The sequence below is a fragment of the Lynx rufus genome, unplaced genomic scaffold (genome assembly GCF_022079265.1).
Source record: "Lynx rufus isolate CCGP_SWC_20201006 ecotype Redwood Valley unplaced genomic scaffold, mLynRuf1.p SCAF_20, whole genome shotgun sequence".
NCBI lineage: Eukaryota > Metazoa > Chordata > Mammalia > Carnivora > Felidae > Lynx > Lynx rufus.
The window spans coordinates 23,828,070-23,841,922 of NW_025814835.1; the positions used below are offsets into that span (position 1 = coordinate 23,828,070).

Genomic DNA, 13,853 nt, shown 5'->3' on the forward strand with positions numbered 1-13,853 from the left:
GAAACTAAGCCTCACTTTTCTCAACTGTAAAATGGGGATAATATTAGTATTTACCTCATAGTGTTATTGTAAATGTTACATTTTTAAAGTGCTTGCAATTAGTACCAGACACATAGTAAGTATTCAGTTAATAATTGCTATTATATTACTAATATTGATAGTTTACAAAGGTACTTATATGTACTACAAGGAAAATGTTATTGTTTGTCATTATAGATAGCCATAAGCTCATCAATAGTGCATAGGGATTATCTTTACATTCCAAAGATCACATTTTTTGTTTTCCTACTAGCTCATCTGGGAAATATGACTTTACTAGACTTTACTAGACTTTACTAGACTTTACTAGAAATATGGACATAGGATTCTAGGAATGAAATCAGTCTCATCTTATCAATATGCAAAAACATGAGACTCTGCAGGTACAACCCTCACGGGAAAGCCTTGAAACACACAGGGATATAAACCCACAGGGCAGGCAAACCCACTGCCTGACCACGTGCTACACTATCTGTCCCAGAGGCTGCTCCTGTCCCCGGTGTCTGCAGGTTGTTCCAGAAAACAGGTTGTTCCTCAAGAACACAGCCTGCATCCTAAGAGACCAGTGTCCTGGATGGCTTTGTTCAAGGACGTGTGATTGCAGCACAGCGGGAACAAGTTTGGGTCATCCAGGAAACCCTCCCGAGTTCAAAGAGAAGGCTTATACTGTGGGCTGAGGAAAGAATCTTACCAAAGTTCCCATGGCAATTTGGCTGCTGTCATGTCTCCAATATAGAAACACTCCCGCAGTGAACAGAAATTTCCAGATTTTTCTATTTCTGTTAAATTGGGTATCCAGAGATAGAAGCTAAAGGCATCTAGGAATTTTATAGTTTTATTAGCCATTACAGAACCTCACTACTGGCTCTTTCCTCCTAGTGCTGAGAAATAGTGGGGACTGCTGGTAATGGTGCTGATGAGAATGAGGCAATAATAAGTCACTTCTAGGACAAAGGTCACACACAGAGACGCATCTTTTCCATGGGGGCTCAGTGATGAGTGTGATACAGGACTCCTGTGACCCACAGCCTGTCTCTGCTCGTGGCTTTGCCCCAAGAACTCTGCTAATTGATAACAGGTTGCAACCTTTCATTTCCTTCTCACTCACCTTCTAGAAGCACCTTTGGCCTCTCCCTCACCTCGCTGATGCTCATTTGTTCTGATGACAGATCTCCCTTCCACTCTCAGGGGCTAGCCTGGCTCTGTTAGCTACAACTCCTCCATTTCCTGCCCAGATGCCCTTTCCTGAATAACCCCATTCATCCCACGCATGGGAGAAATTGGCTGATCTCTAAGCACTGATTAATGCAACTGCCAGTGCTGGTTTCTTTCCAACAAAGTAACCTATTTTCTTCCCAACAGACCAGCCCATGAGCTCTGAAGGGTGTGTGTGTGTGTGTGCACGCATATGTGTGTGTGTGTTTTAACACAGCAACAGAAAGCCAAGAATTTCTCATCTAATTACCTGTTTGGTAACTACTTGTTTCAACTTCTTCCCTTTCTTCCTTTTTTTTCAAATTCCCCAAATCCATTTACTAATTCCCATTATGATGACAGCTGGCATCATTAATACTTTAGCAAAATCACTTAAAATTAGCCAAATATCTGAGATATTTATATGTACAAAAGATACAAATTAAAACCATTTAAAATGTAATGCATACCATAATTTGTACTTGGCCTTATAAATAACTTCTGTATTTAGACATGATTATAAACTTAAAACCTTAGAAAAGCTGGACACCGTATACAATGAGTTATTTACATCATAGAAAACAAAGGCAGTCTTCACTGCTACACATTTAGTGTCTCTGGTGGCTCCAGAAGAGAAACACCAGGATACTTTGAACAGAAGTTCTTTCCTCTTATGGACTGTTGTGCATGCTGTGGTCCTCTGAGGTAGATCTGGTGAAGGTCCACGAGACAGGGATGGAGACCTTCCAGGGTATATATCTTTAGTCTTTGGAACTAAAGTTTCAGGCCAGCTTTGTCTTGTGACTGTAGAGTGCTAAATGAAAGCCCCCTCCAGCAATCACTGATGGCAAATACTTTAGGTGTGGGTCAGCATCCATCAAAGTTAATTCTCCCAAAAACATCGCCAAACTTTCAACTTTGTGGTTTGCAGACTGCTGGTGCAGAAAGCATCAGGTAAGAAAAAGTCTTGGTGTAGCTAGGTCAAAAGCAAAGTACCTTCATAACTAGGTGCTCCGTCCTCAGGGCTGGTTTCTTGGTACAGGTATCACTTGTGATGTGCACAGACTCTATTTCTGGGGTGGATTTCTTCAAACTTGGAGGCTAACAGCACAGCAGCGGTACCACCGAGAGCTGAAATTTTCCTGCCGACGCCGAGCCGACATGGGCGAAAGGAACCCAGCAATGTAGTTTACAGCCAAATGCAGGGTCTCATTCTGTAGTTTACATTCTTCTCCTACTTTGATGGACCAGTCCACAAGCATAGCCCTCCTACTGTTGGTGACGTCTGGCTGTTTCTTCATGTAGCCCACTTCAGGCTTACATTTAACCTCCACTTCCCTAAGGTATGTGTGAATGTCCTCACGGCTGCCTGTCACTTCAGGAACACCCACTGGCTTTCGTCTTCTAGTGCAACTTGCCCATAGTATGTGGTGACTCAGAACTACCATCCACTGGATAATGAAGGGGTACCAGCAGTTTTCTTGGCCCTGATAAAGTAATAGCTGAGCTAAAAGCCAAGACATTTTCATGTCCTGTTTTGTTTCTAGATGGAGGTGGCCTCTTTTGTGTCTCTTCTTCTGCTTCATCCACGTGAATGGTAAGGGCAGGCTGTTGACTGTTGGCTTTCCAGGGAGGAACAGGTCCATGCTCATCATTTAGAGGAAGATCCTTAAGAGGTGCAACCCATCCTGTCTTGCGCTCTACGGTGGTGCTGGGAGGCGTGGGTTCCGGGCCCGGGCGGGAGGCTGCTGAGCGGGCTCCGCCTTCTCCGGGTTGATGTTCTCCTGATCCTCTTGAAGCACCCAGCCACCCTCGCAGGCTGCAGGCCTGGGCGTGGAGCTACCCGATGTCACTGCTCCCGGGGCCGTGGCGAGGTCAACCTGCAGAGCCAGGTTGAATTTTTCCCTCTTACTGGGGTAAATTCAGGGTGTAATCAATTAAGAAAAAGTTATCTCATTTCTTTATCAAGAGAAAAGATAAATCTTATGGCCCAAATGGACTTGTGGGTGTAGTTAATTCCTGAAGAGATCCCAGCTTCTGAAAATATGGGAAAGTCCCTCTTTCCATTGCACATGATGATGGGTCACAGTGATGGTCACAAACTCGGGAAGACTACAGACTGAGACGCGGACGCATCAAGATGTTGTGTACTACAAACCTCCATTGGTAGATCCGTATTTTGGTATATACTGATTTCCTAGCAATTTTCAGACACCGTGTTAGTTGCTGTTGAGAAATTTAAAAAATTGCCGCATTGTTATGACCTCACAATCTATGGTGGCCTCGCAATCTATGGTGGAGAAGAAAAACATCAACAAAGAGCTCCAGTTGATGGTAGAATGACATAAATGCCTTAAAAATACCAAATAAAAAGAGCTGGGACTTTACAGAGAGGGAAAGAGGCAATGAGCAAATGGGGAGACCAAGGATAATCTCGTGAAGGAAGTTGGGCTTTGCAAGACTTTGGGGTTGAATACGAATTAAACAGGCAGAGAGACCTCCGTACCTGCTTTATTTACTTTCACGGCATGAATCAGGAGGAGACATGATGTTGTACATCCGCTTGTGTCTCCCCACCCCAGTAGAATGTGAGGTCCATGAAGACAGTCGATTCTGTTATCTACACTATCCCAGCACCAAAGCAGTGCCTGCCACATAACAGGCACATGATGAATACTTGTGAATAAAGAAAGAAATGATTGAAGAGTCACAGCATTCCAGGTAGAAGAAATAATATAAGCAAAGAAAGATTGGAATAGAAAACTCATTTATTGGGGCGCCTGGGTGGCGCAGTCGGTTAAGCGTCCGACTTCAGCCAGGTCACGATCTTGCGGTCCGTGGGTTCGAGCCCCGCGTCGGGCTCTGGGCTGATGGCTCAGAGCCTGGAGCCCGTTTCCGATTCTGTGTCTCCCTCTCTCTCTGCCCCTCCCCCGTTCATGCTCTGTCTCTCTCTGTCCCAAAAATAAATAAAAACGTTGAAAAAAAATTAAAAAAAAAAAAAAAGAAAACTCATTTATTGGCCGTCTGCTCAGTGTTAGGAATCATATGCTTTCAATATATTCTGCTAAAGTGAGAGCAGGCAAATTTTTTCTGCGAAGGGAGGGAGACTAAATATTACAGACTTTGAGGACCGTCCAGCCTCTGTTACAACTACTCTGTTCTGCCACCATAGCGTGAAAACAGCCATAGATAATATGTGAAGAAATAAGTATTGCTGTGTTCCAGTAAAACTTTACCAGAACAGGCATGGGGCTGAATTTGACCCACAGGCTATTGTTTACCGGTACCTAACCTTTATCAACCAAAGACAAAGAAATTATTGCACTATATATGATTGATTAGTTCATGCAAATGTGTAAGAAAGAGATATATTATCAATATTTGTATCATGAATTGATTACTGGGCTGCACATATTGTAGACGCCAGGCTGGCCAAAGAAATAAAGTTTATACTCAGTCACATGAATTTTCCTATGTTGAAAACTTGTCTCAGTTCCCTCCAGAGAATTTTGAACAGTTACCAAATATGATGAGCAAATTTCTGAATGCGCGGCAGAAACACTGGAGCAAATGTCCCCAGGAGAACTTCCTTTCATGATTCAAATTCAAATTTTTACTTGAACTACCTAGATGACTCAGCACTTTTCTCATCAAGGGCAAATATATGTAGGATAAAATATTCAGCTGTTTTGTAGTGATTTCACATAGGAATCCCAGCAATTAGTATATACCATAATCACATTGAGATGAAGAGAACAACAAAATAGTGCTCAGCAGGACTTATATAATAAGTCTTATGTAAGGATTTATAGTATAAGCAGGACTTCTAGCGCAACCCAGAATGTAGCTATGTCTCAGGAGACAGCCCGTTATTGACTCACACAAGTTAAAAGGAAAGTTCACACAGGCACAGCCTGGGTTGAAACAAGTAGGCAGAGAAATTCAGGCCGTCAAGAAGTGGAGGCCAAAGGAATTAGCTGAGGCATAAAGAGTCAGGCAAGTCTCAAAGGTGTGGGCAGCTCGGGGTCAAATCTAAAAACTTTGGCCAAGGCTGGAAGATTCAGACATCTAGATGCTGGCTCAGAGGAGTCAGAAAGGCAGCTGAAGGGAGGAGAGGGGTAACGCTGAGTACTACCCCTGTGGGGCACATACAAGAATATGTTTTCTAGTGAAGGATTACTAGACCTTCTAATTCATACAGCTGTTCTGTCCATGAAACTTTCTTCATTTTATGGTCAGTGAATGTTGATGAGGAAGACTTTCAAAAGGCACAGATTCTCTGCCCAACTTCTGGTTAAACACATCAAATATATCAAGTGGAATCAAAGGTATATTTCCCATTACCTTTATCAGTCCCCATTTCTACACCTCTTATGAATAAGAGATGGATGTAAATAAAGAAACAAACAAGCAAATAAACAAATACATAGAAGTTATTCAGCAGACCCATCTCCCCATGTATCTGAGCATACAAATATATTTACCTTTCCCAGCCTTCCTGACAGTTCTACAACTGAACTCTCGTCAATGGTCTGGGAATAAGAAGTAACATAATGCTTCCTCCAATCCTGGACAATCAAAAATATTCAAACATAATCTTGCATCTTCTTTCCTCTTCTACCTGGCTGGAGCAGAAAAGGCTCCCAGGGCAGATTGAGATTCATGTGTATAACATGGCACAGATTCACGACTGACGAAACTGGGTTTCTGAGTCACTGCGCGGAGGAGAGCCAGCAATCCAGGAGAACCATCATTGTACTGTGACATCACTTTTAAGCCTCTGATATGGGGGAGCACATCTACTCCAGCAGTTAACATCACCTTAACTGATGTTCAATAGGAGAGCACACTTCGGTATTGGAAATTTTTGCAAATATTGCCTGACCTCACAGAGCCAGGGAGGGGAGTGGGAGAGAGAGGGGTCCAGTTATAGAATGAGTAAGTCACAGAAATAAAAAAGGCACGGCATGAGGAATATAGCCAGTGATATTGTAACGGTGTTGTGTGGGGACAGATAGTAGCTATGCTTGTGAGCATAGCATAAGGTATAAACTTGTCGAGTCACTAAGTTATACGCCTGAAACCACTGTAACATGGTGTGTGACCTATATTCAAAATTCATATAAAAAATCAGTACAAAAAAAAAGAAGAAGAAATAAATGAAATTAGGTTAACATAACATTTTCCTCATTTAAGCAAAGTTCAATCATATCTCTGATGCATATGGAAAAGAATGAAGTAAAACACGACAGTCCTTGGGAACTGCGACAGCATTGGGAGATCTAGACTAATGTTGGTTCCTGGAGACCGTTGGAAAATGATGAAAATAAGGAACTTCCAAAGACGGCCACACCATGGAATGCCTCTGAGGACCATCGGCAGACACCACAGAACATTTGCCTTTTCCTCTTTTTTTGTTTTGTCCTAAAGTTTTGTCATTTTTTTTCTTTTTTCTCTATACTCTCTCAGCTATCGTAGTACTTCCTATCTAACTCATGAATATATAATGTCTTATTTATTTCACACATGTGACTCCTACCAAATTTGCAATTCCTCAGGGCAGATGTCGAGTCTTTAACATTTTTCCTTTTGTTCCTAAGAGGCCGAGAACTGAGTCTATCCCACTTCTCAATTCGAGATCCACAGTCAGCACTGATCTGTGACAAGGTGCTGGTCTGGTTTGTTGTTTTTCTCCTTTATCCCTCACCACCAGTCTCCATCTGCCTTCCTCTGACATAGGCACTTGCTTTAGTCTATTCAATGCACGTATATCTACTATCACTTAGACATGTGTTCCGCTTGGAAAACAGGTAGCACTGAATACGATGCATGTTATATCCGTAAATGGTATTTCACTATCTATCTTATTCTGTACCTTATTTTTGTATTCACTCCTTTGTTTTGGAGATCTCTCTATGTTGCCATATGCAAATCTAGCTCATTTCTTCTGACTCATGCATAGTATTCTCCAGCATGATAATTGATTTTGAATCCGTCAGCATGTTGCAACAGTGAATATAATTTAAGAACATGATGAGAAAGTTCCTAGTTGGCCACCAATTGTCTGGATTAGTCTGGGATTTTATTAAATTTACCTCCTTGGTTAATGACCTGGAGTCAGAATTGGCAGTGTGCTCATTTCATTCGTAAACGATAATAGCTTTGGAGGTAAGAGAATGGCAGGATGATACCACACCACCCCTGCACACTCCCTGCCTGCTGTCTCTATCATAATGACCTCTGCCTTAATCCGATTATAAATTTGTAAGGAATTACCCACAGTAGCTTCCTGTTTGGTACAGCTTCTAGAGAACCATGGCATTTTGGAGCAGTTTTTAGAAAGAGAGAAGCTACTCACTGAGGTTTTCATTTCTTGATTTAACTACCAAGAATACCATGTGTATCTCCCCTCTGCCCTTCACCCTACTCCTTCCCTCCTTCATTCAAGAGATCAGCAGTTATGATCTCCTGAAACATAAAGCCCTAGTTTGGTGTTTCTTAAGGTAAATAGTATAGAGTCACATGGGCACCAGAATGCCTTAGGCATTTGCTAAAAATAAAGATTCCAGTCCTTCCTAGCTGAATCAGAGTCTCTGGGGGTACCTTCAATAAGCGATCACAATGCACTTTAAGGCTTGAAACTCTCTGCCATAATCCTTGACTATCTAACTCAAAAATTAACAATAGTTAGTGTGCCCAGACAGTAATAGACTTTATGGTTATAGAACAATGAAATGGAGGCTGCTTACCTGCCTTTACCTGCCAGGGCACCTGTTCTTGACATTTATAGCCAAAAGGGTCTACTTTATCCAAGTTTTCATATAAACAATATCCAAAGAGTGTTATTTCACTTGGAATTTTATAAAGATGACAGAGTCACTCGAGATATTCTATGTAGAAAACCATATTCCATTTTCTGTACATGCTTATAGCTGACTGAGTTTGGAACATACTGACTGAGTTTCCTAATTGAAAAAAAAAATGGTGACCACCTTCTCAAAAGACTATAGCTCATCCAGTCTGCATTCTCGTCTCCTAGGACAGAGATGATCTCTCTACTGCTAAAATCGTGTATACTCATCCTTTTGCATATTTTTGCTAACATTTACTTAAGAAACTCCACCTATGTCTGAGTCCTCTCTTACTGCACCTGGAGGGGTTGCAGGCAGAGATGCTTCCTACTGAAAGTGTAACAGGGATGGGAGCCCTCATTGCCCAGAAGATGAAGAGCTCTGCCACTAGCACTTCTCATGCGACATCCTTAAACACAACCCTAATGACAGTGAGGCTCACACCAGCTGGCGGGCATGACGAAGGAGGGGCCTACACGCCTCCGCCTCCCGCTCCGAGGGGCAGCTTTGGTGGGAAGGCAGCAGTGTCACTGAAGCCTGGACACAGGACCTCCAGGTCCAGGCCCCACGGAAAGCTCTGGCACCCAGGTGTGTACCAAGTCACAAAGCACAGCCTGAGCACCCGGCTGCCTCTGGCTGCCACAAAGCATCTGGGCACCAAGGACACGATGACTCACAGTTCAGTGAAGTCATTTTGAAATACTTTGCTGCACTTCCCTTCATCAAATCGAGGCCCAGACAGGCATTATTTTTTTGGATGACAGTCACTTCAAACAAAAGCTTATAATCACCGTTTCTGATTACCAACAAATTACTTGGAAATTATTAGAACGATGTGATGAGCAATTTGCACCTCATTTTAAGTCACTCAATAAGCAATATTATAATATGCTCATTTTATCCATGTATCACACATAACATATGTAATATATTACTTGCTGAATGTTAGATATGTTGAGTTTCAACTTTGGATGCACACATAAAAAAGTGGTGGAAAATTAGTATTTAATTTCTTTATGCTCAGTTTTATAGAAGAGAAACCTGACTAGATTATACAGCCAAGCTCCTATTTTGGTATGTAAAGATTCTTGGCCTGACCAATTAAATAAACTGGCTGGGCTCCTAACCACTTTTTCAGTCCAAAGGTAAAAAGAGTGGCACATCTCATTTCAGCTTGTAACTCTTAGGGAAGTGTCCTCAGGGCACCTGGTGGCTCAGTCAGTTAAGTATCTGACTCTTGATTTCAGCTCAGGTCATGATCTCGTGGTTCATGAGTTTGAGCCCTGCATCGGGCTCTGTGCTGACAGCATGGAGCCTGCTTGGGATTCTCTCTCTCCTTCTCTCTGGCCCTCCCCCGCTCATGCTCGCTCTCCCTCTCTCTCTAAAATAAATAAGTTAACTTAATTGTTTTAACACACAAAAAAGGAAAGTGTCTCTCCATTCATTAAGACCTCACATAGTCCTTAGTCTCTTGGCCATCCTCACAAATGTTTGAAGACACCCAAAGATTTATCTGAGATCCCAGTTACCAAGAGAATCTAGATGAACTGTCTTGACAACAAAGGGCTTCCACGGTCAGGCTCAAAGACTGCTCATCACTCAACGATCCATCAGCATACAGCTTCATTCTGTTCTAATTCAACTCTTCTACTCACAGGCTCCAAAAATGTGCTTCCATACCATATGCTGTGTTGCCTCTTTCCTTTGTCATCTCACATACCAATTTCTCTATCCGGTTCCAAACCAGATTACCTCCCCCATCCCTTTCAGCTTTTCCAAATCCTGCCCATTCTTTGGGATCCAAAAAGTGTCCTGGCTGTGTATGTATGATCTTCCCTTGGGTCCAGTTTTCCACAATCATGGCTCCATCTGAGTTCTTAGAGCATGTGCCATATGCTCATTTCACATCTATCATTCACCATTGTGATGTCTCATATCTGTCCTGTGTATCCATTTCCCTCTTCCATTGCTCTTAACTTTCCAGATGCATTGTGCCTTCCATGACCATGTAGATGGTAAGCTCCTGAGAACGGGACTGTTCCTCATTATTTTTGGAGTCGACAGCAGCCCTGGGTTCAGGGCCCTGCACACAGAGGCAGCTCATCAAAATCCTCTTTATTTCTCTTGAAAGGCTTCCTGCGGCTTCAGGTGCTGTCTTTGTCAGGAGGCTTTCAGGTTTGAATGAGTTGCCTGTCTTTGCCATCCGAACCTTCACATAGTGCTTAGCCTTCTCTCCTGGCAAGTACCTTTCTTGTCATTCATGCCTTTTTTTAGTAGAAAAGATGTGAGCGACATCACTTAAAACATAAATTTAATATAGGCTTTTGGAGACAGGGAAAAATAGTTATTCTTGGTTAAAATACACTTTGAAAATGATTATCTAGGGGTCAAAGATTCTGGATTGTAAACTCTGCTAGATATAGTGAGCATTTTGAAGATGAAAGGTACTCCCCAAAGTGATACCTTTTAATTCATGATTCTTTTTTAGACTGGCTCTCATAGGCAAGATACAAACTGTAGCAAAGGCACCTTAACTTTAAAAACAGAAGTTTAGCAAATCATTCTCAAGCATGTTCAGACTCACCGGTACAGTTCAGGGATTCATGATGGCTTTAATCTGTTTTAGGACACACCTGTAGCTTTATCTGGAACAGAAGTTTCTCATTCAAATGTCTCCTAATGCAAAGAGACTCAGAACAGAATAGTTGGGAAGCAGTGGTTTCTCTGTGTGACCCACTGAGGATTGATATAAGGGAAGGGAAGATGTGCTTCATTAAAATCTAGGTCCTTGGTGTAATTTTGCAGAACATTATACCTCTCCCAACTGCCACAGTAAGAAACTAGCACAAATCAACCAGTTTTTTTCCATTCAGTTCTGTTTTCATCACCTCTGTAGTAAATAACTAATATTATCCCTTTCTCATGGGGCTCTTGAGTTAATCCCAGAAGAGATAAATATCATCAACAGCATCTGGGGAATTGGTTAATGCTTCACTTACTGAAGAACTCTGTTGTTTTTGAAATCGCACTAGTTTGAGATACACTTTCCTTTGAATTACAATGTGTTTCCTTGAAAGTTTATCTCTCAGGAAAACTCCCCCAATGCCAATGTAAACTCTCTTCCAAGCTCCAAATTAAATCACATCTTAGTGCAATTCAGATGTCATAAAAGTAGATAAAACTAAAGCTGAGTGAATAAAGGACACAAGTTCTCCTTGGAGGGAAATACAATTTGATATATATTTTTAAGTCTGAGACTTCTGACACTCAGCTCTTATCATCTCTAAGATGTGCAGCCTAGAGATTTTCAAGAATTGAAAAAAGAAAAACCTTCAACAAATAAACAATAAAACACATTTTAAAGTCTTAACCAGTGACTTGAGGGTCTGTGGGTGTAACACTATCATATGCTTGCATGGCAAACCATTAACACTTAGTAGGTGAAAAATAACAGCCATTTTATTTGCTCATGATTCTATGGGGTCAACAGTTCGAACTGGGATTGGAGGGGTGGTTCTTCTATTGTTCTCGGGGTCACTCACGTACATGCAGGTGTCTGGAGGCTCAACCACAGCTGTTGGATCCATGTGGTTTCCCTTACATGTCCGAGGTTTGGTATGGCTGTCAGGGAGGGTCACCCAACCCTAACAAGCTGGACAGGGCTTCTTCCCAGGGCAGCTGATTACTAAGGGGTGAGAACAGAAACCTAGGTCCACACTTAGAACTTCACACCGTCCCTTCTGCAGCATTCTATCAATCGAAGCAGCCACAAGGCCAGTCCAAAGCCAAGGGTAGGGGAATAGTGCCCAGTCTTGACAGCAAAAACTACACAGGATCTGTTGCCCTTTTGAACCACCACATCATCTACTTTCCAAAACACAGAATGGAGAGGACTGAATATTCTGACCTTAGCAGAGCTGGGTTGCTGTTTGTTTGTTTGTTTTTTCTTTTCTTCATGGGAAAGGAACACTTATTTTGTGACAATATCACAAAGACCACCTCGATACCACCAGTATTGAAAAGACTCAAGGTTAAGGGATACCCAACATGGAATCAGAACACAAATAATGAAAATCCATTATTCATGAACTAAAAAGTCTAATAGCTATTAGATATATATACTATACATATTCTTGCTTTTGTACAATATTCATATCCAAGTCTCACCTCAGATATACAGAAGAAGGGCTCCTTGGATCAGTGATTCTTATTTTATTTTTTTATATTTTTAATAATGGAAAGGTCGGGGCGCCTGGGTGGCTCAGTCGGTTGAGCGGCCGACTTCGGCTCAGGTCACGATCTCGCGGTCCGTGAGTACGAGCCCCGCGTCGGGCTCTGTGCTGACAGCTCGGAGCCTGGAGCCTGTTTTGGATTCTGTGTCTCCCTCTCTCTGACCCTCCCCCGTTCATGCTCTGTCTCTCTCTGTCTCAAAAATAAACAAACGTTAAAAAAAATTTTTTTTAAATATAATGGAAAGGTACCCCAAAGTAGAATAATATCATGAATTCCTATATTTTCATCACTCACCTCCAGTAGTTAACAGCATTTTGCCAATTTTCTTTTATCTTTCCGTCCTGCACACACTTTTTTCTTTACAGTATATTAAAGCAAGTTTCAAACAATACGGTATTTCACTGGATGTGTGTGTTCATTAAAGACTTCTCAGATGATTTACATGTGGGTGGCTAGGACAGAAACAGTCAGTGGTCACCATATCTTCCATGGGCTCCTCTACAATCTCAGTCTTTTTTATACTTTGGGTCTGGGCCATGTGTCTTGTTCTGATGAATAGCTATGGGAAGAAATACCTGGTGTTCTTCCAAGTTGAGGCATTAAGATCTAGGGACCTTCTCCATCAAAGCCCTCCTGCTTTGGTAAGCTGGGAATTCTGATACCCCAAGTGACATAGCTACAAGTGGAAGGAGGCTGCTATTGCAGAGCAGATTTGATGTGAGAAGTAAGCTTTTATTTTCTCAAACTACTAAAACAGGGGAGTTTCTCTTTTATCTCAGCCTATGCTGAAATAATAGAACACCTGGTTTATACAGCCATAAAAAAAAAGGAGGAGATCGTGTTATTTGCGACAACATCGTTGGACTTGGAGGTGTTACGCGGACTGAAATAAGTCAGACTGAGAAAGAGAAATATCGTATGATTCCACTCATAAGTGAAATCTAAAACAAACAAATACACGAATAAATAAATAAATAAGCAGAATCAGACCTGTAGATACAGAGGGTTGAGTGAAATGGGTGAAGGGGAGAGAAGGATACAGGCTTCCAGTTATGGACTGAATAAGTCATGGGATGAAAGGCACAGGATAAGAAATACAGTCACCAACGCTGTGATAGTGATGAAACACCACAGATGGCAGTTATACCTATGGTGAACATCCCATAATATATAAACTTGTCAAGTCACTAAGCTGTACGCGTGAAACTAATGTAACATTGTGTGTCAACTAGACTCAAATAAAACACTGAAAAAAGAAAACTAAAAATGAAAAAACACCCAATTAGAAGGGAACACAGCTGGAGCTACTGACTGACTATGTGATCAGAGGCAAATCAGCAAAACTCTTTAAGCCTCAGTTTCTTTATCCACAGAATGGGTAACAGTAACACCCATGCTCTCTCCGTACCTCAGAAGGTTATCGTGAGAGTGAAGTGGAAGAAGGATAACTGTTTGAAAAGCGACACGCTATTATAAAATGTGGCGGTTTGCTAGACTGTTGTTCAGGCTATCAGACCCGCTTCCCACCATCAACAG

At 41.9% G+C, this 13,853-nt stretch overlaps 1 pseudogene; it reads right to left on the reverse strand.

Moving 5' to 3' along the window:
* Positions 1-1,833: 1,833 nt before the first annotated feature.
* Positions 1,834-8,017, reverse strand: LOC124517032 (cyclin-A2-like; annotated as a pseudogene).
* Between the last annotated feature and the right edge of the window lie 5,836 nt (positions 8,018-13,853).